Raw genomic sequence first — 12,039 nt, forward strand, 5'->3', positions numbered from 1 at the left:
GAGAATGTGTAAACTCCGCACAGAAATGTCAGCTGGTTTGCTAAGGACTAGAACCAGTGACGTTTTTGCTGTGAGGCAACAGTGCTAACCACTGGGCCACCGTGCCACCCATCTAGGAAAGGAGGAGGAGTAGGGGTGGAAGGAGGGATTCTTCAAAATGAAGATGGCTGTTATATGGAACTTAGGGCATTTATAGTGGCTTAGGAATCGTCTGATTGGTGAATTATAAATTGAATAATGCGAGACCGGTTGCAAGCAATAATAAGCATGTGATCCACTCAAAGTTAGTTTATAAATAAACTTTTTATTGTTTTTTTCCCCCTGAAGAGCAGATTTGCTGACAGCATTGCAGTTTCTTAATCCTGGCATAGGCATAACTGACTAAATTTATAATTAATAATTATTTCAGAAGTGGTCCACGGGGTTTTCTATATATATATATATATATATATATATATATATATATATATATATATATATATATATATATATATATATATATATATATATATATATATATATATATTTAAAAAAAAACAAGTTTATGTGCTTTTTAATCAATGTAAATGTTTAATAATACATATATTTTCGGCCTCAACTAAGCACGCCAAATAAGACTTGGCAATAATGAAAACTAGCTCTAATTTTCTTAATGATTTCTGCCAAGGGCAACATAAAAAGGTGAAAACAGTTGCTTGTAATCAATATTAAGCTTCCTAATTCAGTGCTAATTTTAGTTGATAGTGGTCAGATATACAATCTTAACAATGCAAAGTGCTGTATTTTAGTGTCTTGATTTGTCTAAGTTAACAGTATGAAACTGGTTTATTACTGGTGTGTTTTTTTTTTTTTGCTTGCTGATTCAGAACAAGATGAGAGAAATTTTGGTGTTCCATAAGGAATAAATGAGCCATACAGATTGTAATCTCATCCTCCTATGCCTAAGAGATCAGTCCAGCATGTGGCCCTTTTCTCTGGGCAGCTCTCGCTAAATGTCTTAATTTTCAGGAAGTTCCAACAGAGGCACAGTGTGACCAGATGGCAGAGGATGTCTATATCTATCTCATATTTCTCTGTCTTAAATGATAGTTTCAGAATCAGCAACATTGTGATGGTTTGATATTTGCCAATGGTTTGTTGTTTGATGGCGATCCAAACTAGAAGGAGATATCAGAAAAGTAGTTTCTAGCAGTCTGCACAAAACAAACTATGTCTAGTTGGTTATTTCATATTGTAAATGTTAATAGGGCACTTCTAGATGTTTGCTAGCAAACAAAACCATTTAATGTCATGTATGTTTTAGAGTCTGAATATACAGTACATCTACTTTAGAAAAGAACGGCCTTACTATTGTGTACTACAAGCAGCAGCAGAGCTCGAGGCTATGTGAAACTGCTGAAATGGCATCACAGATAAAAAAGAACAATAACAATAGTTCAAGAGACATTGGTAATTATATGATTAAATGTATTAGCTTTGCTTTCCTTGTAATAAGTATTCAGCATTTTATAAGTTCAGGCAGGATACTTCAGTCACTACAGTCAAGTTCAGTTAGTGGTCTATTTGAATTAATACATCCAGTCTATTTTTAGTGCTTGGCTGCACACCATTCGCAAACACTCTCAATCCTCCCTGAATCCAAAAGCTGAAATCAAATAGTTGTGATCAAACGCTGGTTCTGAAAGACGATTGCACTATTTAAATAATCTATATCATGAGAAGTCCAATCAATCTTGATGTATCGAAATAAAAATGTATAACATGAAAATTGCTACAACTGCCGCACCATTGAAGCTAAAACAAATACACTGAAGATGATTTCAAACAGCTTTTGTTCTGTTTCCTAACATTAGGCACAATTTAAAATTACGCCACTCATGACTATAAAAAATATATACAGTATGTGTCAACAACAAGTATATAGCGATTAGAAACAATTCCATGGAGCAGATTAAGCTACACAGCAATAGAGAGCATCTATATAGAACAAAATAAATGTTAAAACTTTAGTATGGCAAGACATGTCATGTGAAATGGCATTCAAAATCACAGTATTAGCATTTAACACAACTTAAACCATTTGAGGAAACTAATTGCGACTTAACGTAAAAAAATAGTAAATCCAAGGAATTATCTTTGAATAATTGTTTTCATAGTTGGCACAGTTCTCCCTGTGTTCGTGTGGGTTTCCTCCGGGTGCTCCGGTTTTCCCCACACCCCAAAGACATGTGGTATAGGTCAATTGGGTAGCTGCTAAAATTGTCCGTAGTGTATGAGTGTGTATGGATGTTTCCGAGGGGCGGGTTGCAGCTGGAAAGGCATCTGCTGCGTAAAACATGTGCTGGATAAGTTGGCGGTTCATTCCACTGTGGCGACCCCAGATTAATAAAGGGACTAAGCCACAGGTGTCAAACTCAGTTCCAAAATGGCCGCAGCTCTGCACAGTTTAGTTCCAACCCTAATTAAACACACCTGATCAAACTAATTGAGTCCTTCAGGCTTGTTTGAAACCTACAGGTAAGTGTGTTGGAGCAGGGTTGGAACTAAACTGTGCAGGGCTTCGGCCCTCCAGGAATTGAGTTTGACACCCCTGGACTAAGCTAATGAATAAATAGTTAGAACATACCTTAACTAAGGCATGTCCAATCTCGGTCCTGAAGGCCAGTGTCCTGCAAAGTTTAGTTCCAACCCCAATAAGACACACCTGGGCTAGCTAATCAAGCTTTTACTAGGCTTTCTAGAAACATCTTTGCAGGTTGGTTGAGGCAAGTTGGAGCTAAAATCTGCAGGACACCGGCCCTCCAGGACCGAGTTTGGAGACCCCAGCCTTAACTTAACATTAGTTCATAATTTAGTTATTTTTCATGTACTGTGATTGTAAAGTGTTATCAAAACACTGAACTGATTCATGTCAGATTGATAAGCACTGTCGTCTCACAGCAAGAAAGCTGCGGAGGAGACATGTGACACAGGTGAATTGGAAAAACAGAACACTAAGACTAAGGGTCTACTCACACTATGCTATCCGAACCGTGCCCAGGCCCGTTTCCCCGATCGTTTGAGAAGTGTGAGTGCTCTGAATTGGGCTCAGGCACGGTTCACTTGGCCGGCCAAGGCCCGGTTGGAATAGGTGGGCCTGAGCACGGTTCTCTTGGGCTTTAGCGCAATACGCTTGTGTGTGAGTGCAAAACGCGCCTAAGCCCAAAACTGAAAGCGAGACGTCACTTTTAAGAGACTGTTTCATATGGATTTATTAATCATTCTTACTGTTCAGTGAACGCAAACTGTCATGGATTGTTAAAGACGCAAACCCCTCAGTGCAGGACAGCTGCACCTTCAGCAAACCTCATAATTCCTGCAGCACGAGGACTTTATGATTGTTTATAAGCGTCAAAAGTGGTGGATCTGATCGGCGAAATATTTGACTGTGTGTCACTGCATATCAAACAACTTAAACAATTTAACTAGCGAAATCTTCACTGTGCTGAGTGAAAGCACTTCACTACTGAACAGTGCAGCATCGATGATGTAGGCGTGCCCAGGCCCGGTTGGAATTTTTTTCAGTATTTTTATGTATAAGCATCCACAAATATTTATGATTTAACATTTAACATACAAGTTCACGCTTGAATTTCATGATACAGTGCTCAACATAAGTGACTGCATCCCATTTTGAAAATGAATATTTTGATCAATATCGGTGAGGTAATATATTTTGGTGCATTTGAACAAAACCGATGGATGCATTTATTAAAATAATATTTTAGTCACCGAACAACATTAGAAATACAAAGATAATACATTAAAATTCATTACAATTGCCTAAATATATATATATATATATATATATATATATATATATATATATATATATATATATATATATATATATAAACAAAATTTAATAAATTTTTTTGTTTCTCCTGAATTTTGCTCTTTTATTTTTTTTATTTAATATTTTACCCTAACATATTAATTTGAGTTTACTTATATTACACTTATTGGATGTAAGTTGTTTTGTTAGAATAGCTCCAGATTTTGCTTCAGCACTGACTAATCTAATGTATAAGCATATATACTGTATAAAATTGTAAAGCTTCCTGTACGAAATATGAAATATGAGAAATTTATGAGGGGTGCACTCATACTGCATAAGTTGAGCACTGTATGTATATTTGTATGTTAAATGTTATTTCATGTATGTGTATACACATCTCCTTGAGTGCTCTCTTAGTCTCTCAAATCCCTCTATTTATCACTTTTGTTTATACATTTCATTGTTTTTTTCCCGAGTATTATTGATTCTCTACATGTTTTGTATTGCATATTTAAGAGTTGCATTAAAGATCTTTCATAATCTCCATTGTGTGTTCCTGATAATGTTACATGACAATAATAATAAAATGATAAATTGTTAATGTGCAACAACAGATTCCACTTTATAATTCAATAATATCCTGCTGGAGAAGCCTCCGCCTGCTTTACTTGTTTATTTGCTTGGACAAATCCTGCTCAAATAGCGATTGTAATTGGTGAAGTTGATGTTCCATTTGTATTCCTGTCAGATATGGTCCTATAATGCTCAAATAAACAAACATTCCTCATGAAATCATGTCAAATGTTGGACAGGTGCACGATGAGAGTCGTGCCACTATTACTCAAGTAAGCACGTAAATAAATAAATAAACAAAATGGAAAGCGTGAGAGAAATGTCAAATTCGAGAGGGTGTATAGAAAGAAAAAACCTTATGTGACAGAACATGTCGAGTCCTGACCTCAGCTTACTGAATAAGTGATATTTCAGTTCAGTGGAGCGAGAGGGGCATTGGTTTATTGTTTTTATTTCTGTGAACACAGAGGGCAGTGTTTAAAAATCACAAAGAGCAGCTAGCATGTGCTTCTAGATGCACTGTTCAGTCATAGAACGTCTTTAATAAATACATATGGCAAACCTTTTTTATACTGACACTTTTAGAGTAAAAAAATAAAGCAAATTACTGTTCTGGAGTGCTCTACTGAAGCAACTCTTTGGATCTTCATATATATATATTAATATATATATATATATATATATATATATATATGTGTGTATGTATGTATGTATATATGTATATATATATATATATATATATATATATATATATATATATATATATATRTRTATATATATATATATATATATATATATATGTATGTATATATATATATATATATATATATATATATATATATATATATATATATATATATGTATGTATATATATATATATATATATATATGTATATATATATATATATATATATATATGTATGTATATATATATATATGTATGTATATATATATATATATATATATATATATATATATATATATATATATATATATATATATGTATATATATATATATATATATGTATGTATATATATATATATATATGTATGTATATATATATATATATATATATATATATATATATATATATATATATATATATATATATATATATATATAATATAAATTTTCATTGTATCATGATCTTGATTCCAAAGTGATGGATTGTGTGTCTTGGAGTGTCCATGCGTTTGCCAGTAATTTTTTGTGTTTTTTTTATGGCTGCATTACTTTACTCTTTAAAAACAAACGCTACAGGGCTTAGCAGCTGACTGCTTACATCTGTGTGGACAGCAAGTGGGTGGGTGGGTCAATTGGCGCTTTTGAAAACACTATCGGTTGTGTTTAGGGAAGGAGGAGGGTGGGTCAGTCGATCAGTCAGTCAGTCAGTCAGTCAGTCAGTCGACAGCTGCCTCTAGTGGATTTCTAGAAGAGTAGGCACAAATGACATTCATGATAAAAATTTGAGATCTCAGAAAGCGTACACATCGGCCTTTGGTGGATTCACGAAAAAAAAAAAGTAAAAAAACATATCTCCCGGGATGTATTTGGCTCTCTCTAGAAATTTATATAGGGGTATGTTTTCTGATTGACCCTGGGTTATTATAATTTTTTTTTTTTAAATGTTGGGGTCATTTTAGAAAAAGTACCCAAACTTCACTACAAAAAAATAAAATATATATTTATTTTATATATATGCTATCAAAATTAGTGTGTTAACGCATGCTATTAATTTGAAATAATTAATGCTTAAAAAAACATTGCGCAATTAACGCAGTTGCAAGTTTTTTTATTTTCGACATGTTAAACATGCAAAGAAACATGGATCAGACCAAGGAACCACTTTTTAAGGGCAAGTTTGAGTATAAATTAATGTCACATCACCAGTCTCTCCAGAGTTTCATGCAATTTCGGGTGTTTCATTTTTAACTTTTGACTTCTGTTTTAATGGAATTTAATACCGCATGGCGAACGGGAAAAAACACTCTGCATTTCGGGACTTGGTGGTCCTTTAGTGGATCGCTGCTTACATGGTAGACTAGTAATAAGAGTATTATCTTAATCATATTAAAATCGTAGTATTGGTGTCTATGAAGTGCTGGATGAAGTCGCGAGCTGTCAAAAGACAGCGCATTCCTTTACCTTTCAGCATGCGCCCTCCAATTTTTTATCAAGTTTGACGTGTTTCCCCTTCAAACGATTAATTTTTTCAAAAAAAGTGTGATTAATTAGTTATTTTTTTAAATCGATTGACAGCACTAATATATATAGAGTAGAGTGATTTTTTTTTTTTTGTATGTGTATGCCTTATAATGCTGAAAAACATTTTAGAACAGGCTTCCATCATACAGTAAGTGCACTGATGTTCACTTAAAACAACATATAGGTAGAAAACTCTCGATTTTGGAGCAAAACCTATGAGTCTTTATTTAGAGAATGTAATGATGAGGGTACGGCTGACAGACTTTCAGCAGAGGTCACTGACGCCCTCTGCTACATTATTCTGTCTAGTTCTCATGGCTGTTTCATCGCTGAACCCTGTGATAGAGCAGAAACCAAACTGCTCCTGACAGTAAATGTGAGTTTAAAAGTACCAAGGGCAGAGGCGTCTGGAATACCAATGTGAGGTTGGCACTAACGCTGATTAGGGAGCAGTAAAAGAACGTTAAAATCCTGGGACATGTAATTAACACAGGAAATATCTAATGGTTATTATCATATGGGATTGAAAACAATGGAGTATGAAGTTACTTTGAAACCTCAGAACGCTTATTTGAAGGAGTGAACACAACTTCAATTATGTATATTAATAGCGTATAGTGGAATCGGCCGACATCTTTTTTTTCAAACCCACCGCATTATTATTAAGATATTGTCAAATATAAACACAGCATCTTCACCTTTTTCAATTTGGAGTTGTGTTATATGACATGAGAGAGTTCATCTGGCACATGGATTTTCTTAAATATTAATGTTGAGTGATAACTGATATATATACATTGACTTAAAGCAGTTTTTTTTATGTATTAAACTAAAATGTTACCTTAGGTCAAATTTTGATGGCCCCTTTTGATTTAGAGCAGGGGTGTTCAAACTCGGTCTTGGAGGGCCGGTGTTCAGGGGCCTTATGTACAAAGAAATCATACTAAAACATTGTGTACGGGCAAAGCTGTAAATTTGCATACGCAGCAAAAAAATTCTGATGTATGAAGCATTGCACGTCTCCGGCACGTATTCTCTTTGTACATCCAAATTAACGTGAAACTGAGCGCATGTGCACGAGTACAAAACCCCTCCCTACCTCCTCGCCCTAATAGCTATGGTAATGCTTAACTAATACTCTTTGAGAAGAGAGTTGTCTCCTTTGTGGGCGACACTTTACTGTCTGGAGTAGTATCCGTGTCTGTGGGAGACACAGATGTACAGTATTAGAGGAACACTTTGTTAGGGCGGTATAGCAGCACCCCTCCGCTCTCGCCTGCTGACCGAGTGCGAGAGTGGGCATCATTGTATCTGCGCTTTTGGTCAGTTTGTGGGTTGTTGAGGGGGGTTAACACTACGTCTTTAATGGATAACCACGGTCTCCTGATATTACACTCAATAAAATAAAATTTTAAAAACTTACCTGAGATAATCAACAACAACAACATTTATTTATAAAGCACATTTAAAAATGACCAAGCTTGACCAAAGTGCTGTACATAGGAGTGCTAAAGACAGAGAACCAGAATATAAAAGAAACATTTAAAAAATAAATACAATAAAACAGTTATCAAGGAGTATTAAAAGCGAAAGAAAATCTTTAAAACAGACCTAAACACAGAAATGGAGGGGAAAAGTCATGATATCTTTAAATACATATCTCACCGGTGATGCAGTGGCACAGTTGGTAGTGCTGTCGCCTCACAGCAAAAAGGAACCTCGGCTCAGTTGGTGTTTCTGTGTGAAGTTTGCATGTTCTCCCTGCATTCCAGGGAGAACTGCATGTTTCCCCTACAGTCCAAAAACATGCGGTACAAGTGAATTGGGTAGGCTAAATTGTCTATAGTGTATGAGTGTATGAGTGTGTGTGTGGATGTTTCCCAGAGATGAGTTACGGCTGAAAGCGCATCCATTGCGTAAAAACGTGCTGGATAAGTTGGCGGTTCATTCCGCTGTGGCGACCCCGGATTAATAAAGGGACTAAGCCGACAAGAAAATGAATGAATGAACATATCCTACCAAGAAGCCACCCATCGTGGACCCTGCCACTTTAGAGCCTTAAATGTCCTCTAATAAGGCGAATATTGCCATTGCCATAGACTAAGGGTTGTGTACATTTGCAAATGCTTTTATGTTCTTAATATATATACACCTTTGTGAATAAACAATAAATATATATATATATATATATATATATATATATATATATATATATATATATATATATATATATATATATATATATATATATATATACCTTTGTGAATAAACTCTGTGTATGCTGGGTGCTGATCAAATGATCAAATGGATGTCTACACTGAGAGTATATATATATATATATATATATATATATATATATATATATATATATATATATATATATATATATATATATATTAAAAAAACAAGTTTATGTGCTTTTTAATCAATGTAAATGTTTAATAATACATATATTTTCGGCCTCAACTAAGCACGCCAAATAAGACGTTGCAATAATGAAAACTAGCTCTAATTTTCTTAATGATTTCTGCCAAGGGCAACATAAAAAGGTGAAAACAGTTGCTTGTGTATATACATATATATATATATATATATATATATATATATATATATATATATATATATATATATATATATATATATATGTGTGTGTGTGTGTGTGTGTGTGTGTATCAAATAACCCATTTTATCAATTTTAAATCAATAGCAATGTTTTTTACATGTGTTATTGCAATACTTTGTAGTGTGCAATTTAACGTGATTGCCTCTAGGAGTTGCCAATGGAAAAAAACAAACACACACAAGAAAAACTCTTACGCCAGACATGAAGTTGGCGTGGACCAAAGCACATTCTCACGTTACTTTCATCGTTAATAAATCCAAACGTTAGCGTGAAACCAGCATTGATACATGAGACCCCTGGAGAGTTTAGCTCCAACCCTAATCATTCACGCCAAAACCAGCTAAATAAGCTCTTACTGTGTATATATACTAAAAACTGTGTGTTGAAGCAAGTTGGAGATAAACTATGCAGAACACCAGCCATCCAGGGCCGAGTTTGGACACCCCTGATTTAGGGTAAAGGACCAAATTGTGGTCAATTGCTGTTCCATATATTTATCAACTGAGCTACACAATTCTGACAGATAATAAAAGTAGCCACTTTATCTTATTTTTTCTATAAGTGAACTCTACAGTGGTGGCTGCTAAATAGAGGCACAGCTCTTACTATATTATCCAGAGGAGAAGGCTTCTTATACTGTTATAAGAATTGTTCATCATACTATTTGGCAGGTAGTAGTCTGCATTTATTAAAAAAAGAAATATATCTAAGATGTTTGCTCCTTTGTGAATACACTCTTTGTGTACGCAGGGTTCTGGTCAAATGGAGGTCCACACTGAGAGTAAAATGTTTAAAAAGCATATGACCTTAGGCTGCTCTCTAATTTGTTTGCTCTTTTATATTTCTGACTACATGTGGCTGAACCATTCTTAACCGAGTGACTGTTGCTCTCTTTTTCACTTAGCAGCTTATTAGTTTATATGCACTACAAGAGACAGAGAAGGCACAATATTTATTGAAAACAAAAATGATAAAAGAAGGATTTGGATTTATTAACACCAAATTGGCCCAAATATATCCAGTAAAACATAAGAGATCAAGCATTTCTCTGACACTTATTATAGCAAGCAATGCTGGCTAACTGGAGGTGCATCACACTGCCTTTTTTGGTTGACTTTTTTCCTTTGTTTAGGAAAAAGCAGTGCTAGGCATTCACCAAATCAGCTGTCTTGTCCGACTTATCAAGGATCATAGCATGTGTACTCTGAATTTCATTCTCCAAGGCAACTTAGAAGCGTTTAGATCACCCCAGGTACTTAACTGTAAAGACGGGGGTAGTGACAGAGACAATAGGAGGTAAGATCCACAATGCAGGTTTATTCAGCATCAGGCAAGCAAAGATCAAACAGGTGCAAACGGGTATTTTCAGGCAGTCCAGAATCGTAGTCGTGTAAACAGGCAATAGGACTAAAGGCAAGCGGCTAAAAGGGAGAACAAAGATAATTAAGGCTGGGGTCTATTTTTATTCATTCATTCATTCACTTACTTTTCGGCTTGGTCCCTTTAATAAATCTGGGGTCACCACAGGGGAATGAACTGCCAACTTATCCAGCAATTGTTTTTACGCCGCGGATGCCCTTCCAGCTGCAACCCATGACTGGGAAACATCCATACACACTCATTCTCACACACACACACCACAGACAATTTAGCTTACCCAATAAACTTATACCACATGTCTTTGGACTTATGGGAGAAATTCGAGCACCTGAAGGAAACCCACGCGAACACAGGGAGAACATGCAAACTCCACACAGAAATGCTAACTGACCCAGCTGGGGCTTGAACCAGCGACTTCTTGCTGTCAGGCGAATGTTCTACCCATTGTGCCACCATGCTCAGGTTTCGTTTTTAATCCTTTTTATTTCGGTCAACTATGGTAGCATCTCTTAACTAGGTGGAACTATTTAAAGGGTCAATTACTTTTTTTTTAATTTTTAGGCTTTAGAATCAAAAAAGTTTCTGTATAATCTATTTTACATTCCATATGCTCACTTGTACATTATATTGTTGCTGTTTTGTTTATTACGTCTGTACTGCTTGTCTGTATCTTCTCTGTAAACCACTTTGTGTGGTTAAGTGGCCATTAGGAAATGTAAATAAGTCGAATTTGAACTTGATGTCAAATAAACACTCAAAATAGCTGTGTCGCCTTTATTTATATGGCACTCTACGCAATGTAGATTGTGTTAAAGACATTTTACAAGCATGAAAAAATAATCATAAGTCATTAATTATAATTATATATGCTTATAAGTAAAATATTTCATTTTAGTTGGACATATTCAATATGTCAAGTAGGTAGCAGACTATATAGGTAGAACACTGGTGTAGTTCTGGTAAGTTATAGGTAGTTATTCATTCAGTCTTATGTAATAATGTCACCGTTAAAAGATGATCCATTTAAGGGCAGCTCCAGCAACCCCAACCAAGCAAACCAAAGAAAACAGTGGTTAAGAAAACAAAGCTTCACCGATGGATTAAATGAAGAAGAATCCTTAGGAGAAACCAGGCTCAGTTGGGAATCTGTACTTCTAGACAGAGATGGATGATGACAGTGGCCTTGAGGACAATGAGCAATCCTCATGTGTAAGGTACAGGTACAAGTAGGTGAGTGGTCATGATGGGCAGAAGAGTCTATGGGCCTACTCACACTATGCCATCCGTACCGTTTCCCGGATTGTTTGAGAAGTGTGAGTGCGCTGAATCAGGTTCGCCCACGGTTCACCTGGCCGGCCCTGGCCCGGTTGGAATTAAATCTTTTTCAGATGTAAAGATATTTGCGTATTGCTCTACATCTTGTGTGTATTAAGCAGTGTG

The sequence above is a fragment of the Danio rerio genome, chromosome 13, assembly GCF_049306965.1.
Source record: "Danio rerio strain Tuebingen ecotype United States chromosome 13, GRCz12tu, whole genome shotgun sequence".
NCBI lineage: Eukaryota > Metazoa > Chordata > Actinopteri > Cypriniformes > Danionidae > Danio > Danio rerio.